This window comes from Mesocricetus auratus, unplaced genomic scaffold (genome assembly GCF_017639785.1).
Source record: "Mesocricetus auratus isolate SY011 unplaced genomic scaffold, BCM_Maur_2.0 Super-Scaffold_100006, whole genome shotgun sequence".
NCBI classification, from domain to species: Eukaryota; Metazoa; Chordata; class Mammalia; order Rodentia; family Cricetidae; genus Mesocricetus; species Mesocricetus auratus.
The window spans coordinates 20559847-20574857 of record NW_024429190.1 but is presented as its reverse complement, the minus strand read 5'-3'; the positions used below and the strand labels follow the sequence as shown (position 1 = coordinate 20574857).

The window sequence follows — 15011 nt, the reverse complement described above, 5'->3', positions numbered from 1 at the left end:
GCAGTCTAACCATGTCACGTAAGTCCTAGCTGGTCAATGAGCCTTGCAGAAGGCTCTGTGGATGGTGAAGCTCTCTTCAGGACCTTTCTTTTATATAATATACCAACACATCAACTTACCACCAGTGCAGCCATTTCATACTTTTAATTCCAAAATTCCCACTTAATAGCGAACCTGATACCACCTATCACTTCTCAAAGAAGTGTTTTTCATCTTACTAAATAGATTTTTATGGAGGAATTCCATCTGTCATTTGACAGTCATTTGCATTTTCCTCTTAGGGACATAAAGTTCTTTAGTGTTTGGCTACATTTCCCAGAAAATTTTGACTTTTTCACTGTGTGGCAGTGAGAGTGTAAACCCTTATAGACTAGCCATGCCTGACTCCTGATTGAGATACATATCAAACAGCCAAACATCTCAGTAGGACAGACTCTCATTACTTTCCTGAAGACATTATCATTTATATAAAGAGAACTTTCAAATCTATTACAGGAGTTGTTTCACGATATTTATATATTCAAAAATCACAAAAATATATATGTCCCCAAATAGGGCACCATATCCATTTATTACCCTACTTTTTAAGAATAATTTATCATACCTATGGTTCTAGTATTTTAATATATAATTTTATTTTTATCACATTTATGTCTGTGTGTACTTATGCACGTATGTTTACATACAAAACATCACAGTAAGGGTGTGGAGGTAAGAGTACAATGCATACAAATCAATTTTCTCCTTTGATGATGTGAGTCTCAATGATTAAACTTGGAACTTCAGGCTTGTCATCAAGAGTCTTATATACTGAGCCGAGTAATCTTGACAGCCTTAACTAGAAATTTTGTTATAGTGAAATTTTAACATCTTGATTTATTTTTGGTATTAACATATAAGAAAATAAGCATTATTGTTTTCTTCCAAATTTCTCATTGAACACATGTTCTCAATTTTATTTTATGCTTGTTTGCTGGCTTGTTGAGGCAAATATATTTACTTGCACAGATCTGTATAACATCTGCACTTACAATTTTGACTGCTACTTAATTATATCTTCCCCAATGACATTGTCATTTTAATACATAAATGATAAAATATCTTGCCATTTTCATTTTTTAATGTTGTTTGGAATGTCACTCATGCGTTAATTTTAACATAACTTTCAATATTAATTTAAGCTTGGGTTTATGGTAATGAAATTCTCTGTGTTACTAGGAATCCACTATTGAATCTTATCCTGAATTTTAAGCCAGTAATGCCCATTGAAATCTCTCATGCACTTGTTTGGTATCACAATGGTAAATTTTTCTTCTTACATTAATAGTAAAAGAGAACAGGTTTTTAAACCATGTTTCCATTATTTTAAAGACCCCCACCTTGTGAAGACATATGTGTGAATGCATCTAAAAATCACACACATTTATGAAGACATTGTTCATCTGAATGTATATAATTAATTTAAATATATTTAAATTTTTATTATTTAATTTTGAAAAGTATTTTTGTGGTTTTTAAAGATCTATTTTAAAGTATTTCAATTCTTTTAAATTATGTTGTTATGTATGTTTCCATGGAGCAGTTGCCTACAAAAGCCATAAAAAGGCATCTGATCACCTAAATTTGGAATTGCAAGTGTTGTGAGCTACCCAACATGAACTGGGATCCTCTGCAGAGCAGCAATTATTCTTTATCTCTGAACCATTTTTAATCTCTAATCATTTTTGAAGACCATTTTTCAAAATTTTCTCAAATTCATATTTCTTTTATCTTTACCACCACTGACAAAATTTACATAGCTTGGCGTGCCTTATCCTCATATTCTGGTTTATTTTAGGTGTCATGAGCTTGCACTATTAATTCTATGCCATTTTATGAGACAGCTTTTGTTGACTGGTCCTGTGACAATATACTCTAAATTTTCCAGATTGATTAATTTCTAAAACTCTATTTCAGGATACTTGGGCAAAACAGTCATCACAGAGAAAATATTTATTTCATTTGATCAATGAAACATTTTCTCTGTAAAACAACAAATGAACATTTTTAGTTTACTCTAAAAGTTCTAAGTTCATAGTTTACTTACTAATTCCTACTCACCTCTGTTCTACATTAATTTATTTTTTACTTCCTTTAAAATCATCAAACTACACTTACACACACATTTTTACTCACATATTTCCAAACATTCTTTCTTATTCTATGCAGGAAATAATAAACTGACTGAGAATATTCTTGAGAACCCCTTTGACTCTGACTCATTAATTTATATAAAATGATCTCATTTGCCATAACTCCTAGATATTATTAAATTTTAATTCTTTCACTTTTTTATCAGAGAGGTGTGAGAGGGAAATCTCTGCTCATCTTAAAATAATCATTCAGGAATAGTTAGTTATTGTTAATTTAATGAATAGAAATAGGAATTAATAAATAATAGGTTGTAATATTTCTGACTCATAATAACTGTTTCTCTTTTGAAGAAAATATACAATTAAATTTTGCATTCTTCTACAAAACCATTCTTAATCTTAAACATATTTGTGTACACATAAACAGATACACACACACACACTAGAGCAATAAACTTTTAATTGTTGACAGTGTGAACATTCATTATCATACTGTATCAAAGGATTAAGGGATAAATTCATTGTATCCTCACAACTATTGTATTTCAGAAACTCCCTAGCTACATTTCTGCCACTGATTTCTTGTGTCTCACATGCATGCTAACATTCTGACTCCTCACTGGGATAAATTCCTATTTCTTACAGTTACTTGAATTATAGTCCTAATACCTGAAAAGAAAATTAAATTCACTAGGCCTAAACTAGTTCAATCTCAAGTTTTGTTTTACAACGAAGAAAAGTTAAACAATTTGTATAAATTTATAACACTTATATCCCTACAAAATATGATTTCCTTTTTCCTTTGTAAAGTTTTAAATTATACTTACTTCAAATTAACAAAGCTCAAGTCTGTAAAACCCTAGCATGGAGAGGAGAGGTGGCCTAGAAAATGCACCCTTATCTCAGGAGCTATTGTCAGTTGATAGTTGGGAGACTGAGAGTCAATTTTCTCTAAAAGTATGCCTCCTGGTAGAAGATGCATGCATGGAAGTTCACAGGTCTCTTTATTCCTGGTGTCTCATTTCCTTTTCTTCCAGTCATTCTGTCCTTTTTCTCTTCCTCTTTGGAACTAGAAAAACCACCCTAAATGAGGTAACCCAAACCCAGAAAGACAAAAAGGTATGTACTCACTTTTAAGTGGATACTAGATATAAAGCAAAGAATAACCAGACTGGAATCCACAGAAGCTAGGTAACAAGGAAGACCCAATGGGGGGCACGTGGATTGCCCTGAGAAGGGGAATTAGATGAGATCTCTTTGGTAAATTAAGGTCTGGAGGCAGTAAAGGGGACAATATGGGGCAGGAGAACATGAGGACACAGAAAGGTCGAGTTGGAGGAGGGATGGAGTGGGGAAGCAATGAAAGAGATGTCTTGATAGAGAAAACCATTATTCAGTTGGAGAGAAATCTGGTGCCAGGGAAATTTCCAGGAATCCACATATATGACCCCAGCTAAGACTTCTACAAATATTGGACAGGGTTCCTGAACTGGCCTTCCCATATAATCAGATTGGTGAATACCTTCACTGTCATCATAGAGCCTTCCTCCAGTAATTGATAGAACAAGATGGAGAGATCAACAACCAAGCATCAGACCAAGCTCCTGGAATCCAGTCAAATAGAGAGAGGAGGGAATACATGAACAAGGGATGCCAAGATCATGAAGGAGATATCTATAGAGACAGCTGAACCCAGCTCATGGAAACTCATGAACTCTAGACTAACTTCTGTGGAGCCTGCATGGCACAAGTCTAGGCTCTCTGCATGTGGCAGGCAGATAGTTGATCTATCTGAGGGGCCTCTGACCAAAATAACAGTATCTAACACTGGCATATGAGCTAGCATGTTGGAACCCATTCCCTGTGTTGGAATGCCATGCCTAGACTTAATGCAGGGGGAAGGGCTTGGTCCTGCCTCAACTTAATGGGCCAAACTTTGTTGAATTCCCATGTGAGCCTTTACCCATTGGGAGGAATTGATGGGGGAGTGCTGCACGGAGGTGAGGGTGGGGCAGGAGGAGAGGTGAGAGGAAAAACTGTGATTGGAATGTAAAATTAAATTAAAATAAGAAATAACTTTCTTTATGTACTGAATTACAAGAGATAAAAATGCTCAGTAAGGAGCATGTTATTTCCATTGCCCAATATTATCTTCTATTTCTATGTTGCTATCAGGATTATGCAGCATTGGCAACTCTTCTTAGAAAATACATTTTGAGACATCATCATTTCCAAAGGAATTTATTTACTTATCAAACATGTGCAGGATATATTAAGATTCAACCTTTAAGTAATTATGACCCTTTGTTGAGGTAACCATGACTATAGTGTCTGGTGGATTATCTGATGCAGAATGCTTCTCTCCACAACTGGATGTCCTATTCCTACCGTTTCTCCAACCATTCTTCAAAAGGGTCATTTGCTAAACACTCTCAAGTGTGTTCTTCTTTGAAGTGTTCCTAAATTATTTTATTATTCCTAAATAGTAGAGCAGAAAAGTAGGAAGAGAATTCTTTTGAAGGTGTGGTCAATAGGTTCACTATCAAGACACTAATACACTTTTGAAATATCTCCTTACCATGGTTAGTTTTTATTTATTTATTTATTTTCTTTTTTGTTTGCTTTGTTTTGTTTTTTGGTTTTCAAGACACAATTTCACTGTATTGTTTTGGAGCCTTTCCTGGAACTCACTCTGTAGACCAAGCTGGCCTCAAACTCATAGAGATCCTCCTGTCTCTGTCTCCCGAGTGCTGGGATTAAAGGTGTGAGCCATGAACAGCTGACAAGATATTTTTACAACATGGTGGACGTGGTTTCTACATTACTCCTGAAGGCTCAGCAGTGAATCCAGAATGAGGGATAACCAAACTCCTCCAGTGACATAGGCCAAGATGAATAACCAGTGGCTGTTAGCTTCAAGTTTGAATTACAGTATTTCACTGAAGCTCAAAGGGAAACTTGCTGCAGAGGACCAGAGGGAAAGGTAGCAAGAAAGAATTAGTAAGCACTAAGTACAGCTGTAGTAAAATGGATCTCCACTATTATGCTTGAGAATGTCTCTTTTGAAAATTGTAGAATTTTTTCATTATATGATCACCTTGGTTTTAAATACTAAACTAAAAATATTTACCAACATAAGAGTTGCATTGGTAAGAGATTCCCCAGGAGGTATAGTAGTACCTGTTTAAGTATAAGCATTATCTTATGACTGAGAAAATCCAAAGTACTTGGAGAATTTCCTGTAATTTTGTTTTTCTAGACAGTACATATTTGCTCCTGTGGGTGGCTTTAAACTGAATACAGAACCCAGACTCTTCCAAATTTTTTAATTCCCCAGATTTACTCTCCCAGTTGTCGATATTCCACCCATATACTACTAAGGTCATCTTTTGTATACTTCTTAAACTATAATCTAGATTTTAGACATTGAAACTCACTGTCAAAAATAGGAAATGTAATATTGTATTTCTGAGGAAAAATACATTCTATTTGTATTTTGTAGAGTTGTCTATTAAAAAACTAGTACAAACAGGCATATTAATAACATGGGCAGGACAAAGACTCTTAAGGTATTTATTTTAGATATTTTGAAATAGTACAAAGGCAACCTAAAGCCTAGATCAGAGGAATGACCACTTGGTCCTTTGTATAGGCTCACACCTTCAAATACTCTATTTTGTTTTATAATAAACTCTGTCTATCTGCAATACTGACTTTGAGTATTTCATATGAATTCTTTTTACAGAAATCAAAAGGGCCAGGGAGATGGAGGAGTACAGACAAAAATCCCAGTGACAATGCAGAGACAATACACAATGAATACAGAATACTGTGAAAATATGATGGTCTGAACTGACAGAATTCAAGGTTGGTCATATTCTTCTTCAATATGATGCATAATGCAGTATCTTCTGAGCTCAAATTTTAGTACAAGGTCTTTCACAAGCTATGTGAGACAGCTATGAACTCTAGAAATAACAAAATAAAGTAAATAAATTAAAAATACTGCATGTCTTGTATATTGGAGATCATATCACATTCTTGGATCACCAATGATCATACTAACATTAGATTGAGGATCACATTAGTGAACATATCAATTTAAAATAAAAATATAATCAGATCAAAAAAGGTAAATAATTCTTATTATTAGTGATATTATAAAGCAAACAGCATGTCCTGTGATGATGTCCCAATGCTTTGAATGATGGTAGCTTACTTAACCATGCAATCTTACTATTATTGACAATAACTAATATCTATTATTAATTTACAGTTTTAAACCTTTAAAATTTTACTTCATAAAATCAAGTATACTCTTGAGTCTACTTTGAAGATGACTCATTTTAACATCTAAATTAAAATAATAAATAATCTCATATGAATTAAATTCATAAATATAAAGGATTATTTCACAGTAAAAGGAATGCTGTATCTATAAACCTATTGTAAACACTGGGGTTTTAAGTAATGGATTATTAGTCATGATGAGTGGGACCTTCCCTTGAGCAAATATTCACTCTCTAGTTCTCATGAGTTCAGCCAAACCTATTAGTGAAGTGGTATCTCTATAACTTAACCAGAAGCATCCTCTTTCTTTGAAAGTATCTCCAAATACTTGAGAGAAAAATATTTCCCATATTAAGTAAAAGTCTACTGTGATACATGATGGAATTTGAGGCAGCTAACAATTAATACCTTTCTGTAGTCTGAAACCTATTTAGAACCAGAAGAATGCCAATGATATCATCCACTTTGCTGTTAATAAGTATTTGTGGGATTGCTATGTGAATAATGACCACAATGAAATTATTTAATGTGACTCTTCCTATAGATAAATTAGTTCTTAGGAAGACAGGATTTTCAGACATGCCTTTCCTCTGACTCATCAGAGAAATGTGTACAACTTGAAGATGGAACATAGAATACGAAAGAAAACAACTAAGAAAGGCTTTAAGTTTCCTCTCCCTCTCTTCACCCGAAAGACCCCCAGAGTAGGGGGACCCTCATTCAAGTCTCGGGATAAGCCAACGTCCCAATAATTCAAGAGAGACCATTCTTGCTGCAAGCACATGTAGTTCATTTGGGGAACCAGTGCACTGGGGCCGAGCTCATAACCCTTGCAGGGGCAGAGGAGTTCAACCCCTAGTAGCTGCTGTCAGGGGTTTTTAAAAGGGAAAAACTGAATGGGGGAGTTAGGCAAACATCATAAACATAAACGATGAGGAAGTTAAATGATAGCTTACGTCTTAACAGGAAGGTTATCTCAAGCAAGCATTCTTTGGGCATTGTATAGTTAAACATTGAGCAGGAATTTGGTGAGCTAGTTCCTGGATCAGGGAGGGTTATCTTTTAAGTTTATTTTGATGTCTCCGGTTTCTCAGGAGAGGGCAGAAGAGTAAATCACTCTGTGATGGTCTAGTCACTAGGGGTCTAAAAATGTTGAGTTGGGATCTCCCACTCCCCATTTCTTTCAGTAAGCAGTTCTAATCATAGAACTGCAGAACTAAATTTCTGACTCTATATAGTCTGCATTGCCCTGTTCTAATCTCTGATACTGTTGGCATAGCATAAGATTCTGTACAGCACTAACTCTTTGTCTAATAAAAGCAATTACTCTATTAATTATGCAAGGTCCTATAGTCAGCAGAGGAAGCAAGATCAGTAAGGGACCCATCAGGGCAGAAAGCAAAGTTGTCATCCATGGCGATCTGCTGAACCAGCCCTCGTACCAGTTTTGTGTGGCCTCCCAGTCTCGTTTGCATTTTTCTAATCTTTCTCTGAGCCTGCTCATGGAATCTCTGATAGCTCCAAAGTGATCAATGTAAAAACAACATTCTTCTTTAAGGGCAGCATATAGTCCCCCTTCCTTAAGGAACAGCAAGTCTAAGCCTCTTGTATTCTGCAGAACTACCTCAGACAGGGAGGTTAGAGATTCTTCTAACTTAGTGACAGAGCTTTCTAGTGCTTTGATATCCTGTGTCATAGTGGCCTGCAGAGTATTCAGGCCATGCTAGAGGTCTTGAGGTCCCTTAAGGAGTGCTGTAGTCCCGGTACCAATTCCTGCTGCTATGCTCAAACCCACCATTACTGCTAAGGTGAGGGATACCGGTTCCCTCTTGTCCCTTCTTTGGTTATAATCATAGGCATCTATGACTGTCTCCTTGGGGTGGTAGTAGACAGGAAGAACAAGTTGAACCATAACACAAAAGTCTCTTGATTGGTTAAACACAACAGTAGAGATACAAGGGTTAAGCCCAGTATTACATGCCCACCAGCTATTGTTACTTGGTAACAGATAAGGGTTGGTCTCTGTTACCATAACTGTTGACGAGCTGTTGCAGAGGTGCTGGTGGGAGCAAGGTACTGTCCCTAGGCATAATCCTGAGACTGAGACTTCAGTAAGGGTAAACTTACTTTGGGAGCCCCAGGAACATTGATTTGGAACTGTCACAGAGGTGACAGTACCAGAGATGGCAGTTCCCTCTTAATAAGGAAGACCAGCAGCAAGACAAAGCCAGCAAGATGAGGTAGCATCGGGATTGGTAGTATTTAAAGCTAGAAAAGCCCCCCTGAATCAGGTTAAAGAGTCTATCGCCAGTGGTAGGGGGCAGAGTGAAGGTTTCTGCAGTGGGAATTATTGTCCCATGGGGTTGGGGCTCACAAACAGGGGAATCAAGACTTATGGGGGGGAGGAGGTGGTGGTAACACCTGTTGGAGAGGTCCTTGCTCTGGGAGTACCTTATCAGTTCCTACAGGAACCACTGGAGGGCTCTCAATCTTGAGCCTAATCTGGAACAAAAACCCGTTATCCCAACCTGACATATAGAACCTTAGACCCCAAGTTCGCCCATTGGGCCAGGCAGTAATCTGCTTCCCTGGATTTGTGAAGGTCCCCGACCTAGATCTGCCATCTCTAGGGCAAACATAAAAGGAGGTCTGCTGCAATCTTCTCTGCATAGATCTTCTTTACATCCCAGGGAATCAGCAAGGTGCTGGCCCTGTGAAACTGTTCCTTGATGAAGGGACCTTTTTTGTAAATGCATCTCTTCTAAGGGTATTTCTTCATGAGTCAACCCAGGAATGTCCCATAAGTCTAACCCTGCCATCAGGGCACAGATTTCAGGAAACAAAGAGGACCACCAAATACCAGGGGGAGTGACTTTAGGGGTGGACCAGACTACATCTCCAGTTTGTGATAGTACCTGCCAGGTTAATGCTTGAGGAGCATGGGGATTTCTATTCTTCTGTGGTAAGCAGGCAACATAAATGCAGCTTAAGATGATTACCAGTCCATTGCAGCTTTCAGGAGTCATCTTGGGTTGCAGGAGAGTCCGCTTTGATGTGGAATGTGTGGATCCAAGCTGGGATGCCGTCAACTTTGATGGTGGTGGGACTTGTCAGGAGCATCAGGTAGGGTCCCTTCCATCTGGGTTCGAGGTTTCCAGATCGATGACGCTAGACCAGGACGGAACTTATGTGGTACAGCTGTGGTTCCTGGTTTGTATGCTCCTTTTAGCTATTCCTAGGCATCCTTTTTGACCAGTTCAAGAGCCTTTAAATGAGCTAACAGGGGTTGGGAGAAAGAGGCATCAAGATCAAGTACCCCTCCTGCTTCTTTATTTTTAATGTCCTTTCCAGCTGACTTGAATATCCCCCTCTGTTTATAATTTGCCCCATGTATGTGAGTGGTGGCGAAAGCATACCTGCTGTCTGTGTAGATGTTGATAGCCTTTCCTTCTGCCAGCCGCAAGGCTTGTGTGAGTGTGATCAACTCAGCTTTTTGGCCAGATGTTCCCTGGGTAAGCTGCTGGCCCCATCTACTACCGCTGCCCCAGCTCTCCACTTACCTTCAACCTCAAAGCTGCTACTGTCCGTGTACCAATTAGGGCACCCTGGCCATGGGTGATCTGTGAGGTCTTTCCTGTTTCCGGTTTCTTCTGCCAGGATGTCCATACATTGGTGTACCGGTAATGAATAGTCTGTCTCTGGCAGCAAGGAGGCGGGGTTTAGGATAGCCGGCGGCGGTACAAACAGCATTCTCTCAGTTAACAAGAGGCTCTGATAGTGAGCCATGTGAGCGTTGGTTATCCAGTGTCAGGCAGTTGTCTGATGAAGTTTTCCAGGGTGTGGGGCTACCACTACAATCTGGTGACCTAAAGATATTTTGTGGGCATCTTTGAGAAGCAATGTTACTGCAGCGATGGCTTTTAGGCAAGATGGCCATGCATTGGCTACAGGATCTAATTTCTTTGACAGGTAGGCCACGGGTCGCTTCCATGGTCCCAAGGCCTGATTTAGGACCCCTTGCACTATTACTGCCCTTTCATGTACATAGTGAGTGAATGGCTTTGTCAGGTCTGGCAGGGCTCGGGCTGGTGCACTGAGTAAAGACCTCTTGATCTTTTCAAAGGCTTTCTGATGGTCAAGGGTCCATGAGAAAATCCCAGTCTCCTTAGTGATGGGGTAGAGTGGGGATGCAAGGGTGGCAAAACCTGGAATCCAGAGTCTACAAAACCCTGCAGTACCTAGTATTTGCTTTGGGGTTGAAGGAATAGGGATTTGTGTCATGGTCTTTTTCCTAGCTTTGGTCAGCCATCACTTCCCCTCCTTAAGAGTGTAATCCAAATAGGTTACTTCTGTCTGAGAAATCTGGTCTTTCTTTACCCCAACTCACCCAGCTCAGTCAGAAATCTTTCAATCTCCAATATGCACTCTTGCTCGGTGACAGCAGCTAGGAGCAAATCATCAACACATTGAAGCAGGGTAACTTGAGGATTTTCTGACCTGAATGGAGCCAAATCTTGATGGAGGGCTTCTTCAAAGAGAGTACAGGAGTTTTTGAATCCCTGAGGCCGACATGTCCAAGTCAGCTGTCCAGCCTGTCCCCAATCTGGGTCTCTCCATTCAAAAGCAAAGATCGCCTGCCTTGTAAGATGTAGTGTCAGGCAAAAGAACTCATCTTTCAAGTCTATAACTGTGTACCATCATCTGTCAGGAGGGAGAGAATTGAGCAGGTTGTAAGGGTTAGGGACAGTAGGATGGATATCTTGCACCCTTTTGTTAACTTCTCTTAGATCTTGTACTGGCTGGTAATCATTGGTGCCTGGCTTCCTAACTGGCAGCAATGGAGTGTTCCATGGAGAATGGCAGAGAACCAGAATACCTAGTTGCAGGAGTCTTTGGATGTGAGGTCTGATGCCCTCCTGGGCTTCCTTGCTCATAGAGTATTGTTGTACCCCAATGGGTGTTGCATAAGTCTTTAGGCTTACAACGATGGGGGGCACTCATTTGGCCTCTCCCATGCCCCCGTCTCTGCCCATGCTCTGGCGAACCACTCTAGCTATGTTCCCCCCAGTATGTTGTCTGGTGGGGCTGGTGGCTCATGTAATCTATATTGTTTCCTCCAGTTTTAAGGCCAAGATCATAGAATTGGGAGTCTGCCAATTATCTATGGGTCCTTCCGAGAAAAAGCTTATTTGGGCTTTTAGCTTAGAGAGCAAATCTCTCCCCAATAGTGGCGTGGGGCACTCAGGGATGATGAGAAAGGAGTGAGTTACTTGACCTTTTCCTAGGCCAACCTTCCTGTCGGTGGTCTAAGAATATGGTTTCTGACCAGTGACCCTAATTACTATTTTTTTTTATCTTTTAATTTTCCCAATGGTTTCTTTAAAACTGAAAATTCTGCTCCGGTGTCAACAAGGAAGTCCGTAGGGGTCCTCTCCGCAGTTAGGCTTATCCTAGGCTAGGGGAGGGGCCCCGAGCCTCATCTCCCCTAATCATCTTCTTCTAAGGCTAGGACCTTGGGTGTCTTGTGTTTTTTCTTGGGGCAGTCCCTTGCCCAATTTCCCTTTTCCTTACACTGAGCACATTGATCCTTATCTAAAGGCTGCCGAGGGGGCCCTTCAGGGTTCAGAGGTCTCCTTGGCCCTTCATTGCCTATATACCCTGTCTGCCTAGTTCCTTCTTCCTTCCTATGAGCTTCCCTGTTGCCTACTACTGCAGCTAAAATCCTAGTTAAGTTTCTTTCTTGCCTTCTCTCTTGTCTATCCTGTTTCTCCTCAGCTTCCTTCTTTTCTCTTTCTCTTTTTTCTTCCTCAGTCTTGCTCTTATGGTACACTTTCTTTGCTTCCTTAAGTAGGTCTTGCAAAGATAATGTTTGCAGACTTTCCAGGCACTGTAACCTTCTCCTAATATCAGAGGCAGACTGTCCAATAAAAGCCATAGCAACTGTTGCTTGCTGACTCTTGGAAGTAGGATCAAAGGGAGTATAATGCCTGTAAGCTTCTAAGAGATGTTCTATTTAGAACTTCCCTTCCTTGTCCAAATTAGTGGAATGTCTGCTGGCTCTCTTGAGACCTGACACCAGAGCCTCAAGGTAGACTGTCAACCACTCCCTACCTTCAGCTGTGTTGTAGTCCCAGTTAGGACGATTTAAGGGGAAGCCTGCATCTATGTCATTCTGAAGTTGAGTTGGTTGACCATTGATTCCAGGCATATTCTTCTGTGCCCCCAAAAGTATTCTCTTTCTTTCCTCGGTGGTAAAAAAAAAAACCTGCAAAAGCTGTTGACAATCATCCAAAGTAGGCTGTTGAGAGAACATGAGGGACTCCATCATACCTGTAAGGCTTGAGGGATTTTCTGAAAAAGGGGCATGGTTAGATTTCCAATTGTAGAGGTTGGCCAAAGAGAAGGGCCAATACTGGAGAAATTGCAGCTGGTCAGGGTTCACCTGTGGGGATCCGTATGCATGCAGAGGCAACATTGTAGTTGAATCTGGGCCCTCAGGATTCTGGGCATGTCTGCTGCTGGTCCCAGTGGCTGGTCCTTCTGCTGCTCCTCCAACAGCACCCATTAGGAGGGGATAAGGGGGTGGGATACTAGGCCATTCTGGAGGCTCCTCAATTTTGGGATATATCTTAGGAGGAGCCAAGGGTTGAGTCTTATTTGGCGGTTCAGACTCCGCCATTTCTGCTTTTGTTTTTTTCTCTGTGTTGCGGAGCCTGGCTTACTTTTCTGGGTCCAAGGTTTTAACCAGGATAGAGGATCTTGCTCCAGATCTTCCCAGACACAAATATAAGCTCCTTGGTCAGGGTAAGGCCCTGGTTCCTTCTGAAAAACCATATTCTTAATGGCAGATATCACAGTAAGGACAAGTGTACCCTCCAGAGGTCAGCCAATGTTGTACATTGGCCATTGTGAAGAACAAAAAGTTCTCCAACGTCCCTTCTTAACTTCTACAGATAGGTTGTGTGCCCTAATTCTAGTTTCATCCAGTGGTCAAGAATTTGACCAAGAGGAGTACTGACAGTCTGTCCCATCATCCAAGTCACACAAAAGCAGACAATCAGAAGACTCAGAAAGACAGAGACTCAGAAACCAGAGTCCGCCTCTTGCGGGACTTTCAACACCAGGAAACGGAATCAGATGGCCAAGGGACACAAAGTCTCTCCTAGGCACCCAGACGGGAAATCTCTGGGCATCCCCAGACTTCCCTTAGATCTCCTGGGATGTCTCCCAGGGCAACAGTCAGTTATCTCCTGACACGTCTGTCGATAACTCTCCCATCCATCATGGATTGGAAGATAGTTGCTCTCAAGAGTGTGGACAACTGCAAACCAAGAGTACCAGATTCAGACACAGCTGGCAGACAAAGACAGAATCTTACCTCCAAGAGGGGTCCCCAAGTATTTGGGTGGTCATAATCCCGGACGAGCCCCGAACTGGAATATCCCCCCCCAGAGTGGGGGACCCTCACTCAAGTCTTGGGATAAGCCAGTGTCCCAATAATTCAAGAGAGACCATTCTTGCTGCAAGCACATGAGGTTTATTCGGGGAACCAGAGCACTGGGGCCGAGCTCATATCCCTCGCAGGGGCAGAGGAGTTTGATCTCTAGTAGCTGCAGTCAGAGGTTTTTTAAAGGGAAAAACTGAATGGGGAAGTTAGGCAAACATCATAAACATAAAGGATGAGGAAGTTAAATGATAGCTTATGTGTTAACAGGAAGGTTATCTTAAGCAAGCATTCTTTGGGCATTGTATAGTTAAACATTGAGCAGGAATGTGGTGAGCTAGTTCCTGGATCAGGGAGAGTTATCTTAAGTTTATCTTTATGTCTCCGGTTTCTCAGGAGAGAGCAGAGGGGCAAGTCACTCTGTGATGGGCTAGTCACTAGGGGTCTAAAAATGTTGAGTTGGGATCTCTCACACCTACAAAGCCAAGGCAAACTACCATGTCTTTCACAGGCAAAGTAAAATGGTATGAATACCTATGAGGGAGTATTTGCACCTGGCTGTTCTTGATGAAATCATGGGCTTTGTCCTATGCAAAGAGCTGGAAAGAAAGACATATGAGTGACAGCTTACCAGGCTTGCATACAAGACTGTTGCTATCAGTAGACCCTATGACTGATCAGATACTCATGTCTTTGGAAGCTTAAGTAACAAGTTTTACAGGATATCTAGTTTTCAGTTATGAGCACAATCCCTCCACCATTTTCTAACATTGCTGTTTGTTTTTTCTTTTGGTATCATCCTAGCTCTCAGTTATACTTGCACTTTTTTTTTTACCAGTTCTAAGAAAGACAAAATGAATTTTATCTTAACTCTCAAGGTATTTTGCTCTAAAGCTTCAAGGGTATTATTTGTTCTATGATATATATTCATGGTACCCATTATGTTAACACTTCTCTAATTAATAAACTACAGGGCAATAGTAGTGGTGCCTATATGTAATTTCAGGAAGGGAAATGAATGAAAGGATGTAACTAGCTATTTCAACATCTTTTCACATTTAAATGAGGCTCTCTGGCCTCTACAATCTAAACTCCATTTTGAGGAAGGACCTCCATCTTCTTATGGGAACATATTCCTTTCATCT

General features: G+C 40.3%; 1 pseudogene; it reads right to left on the bottom strand.

Annotated features, from left to right (window-relative positions):
• Nucleotides 1–11524: 11524 nt before the first annotated feature.
• LOC121140741 lies at nt 11525–13453 on the bottom strand (annotated as a pseudogene).
• Nucleotides 13454–15011: the final 1558 nt, after the last annotated feature.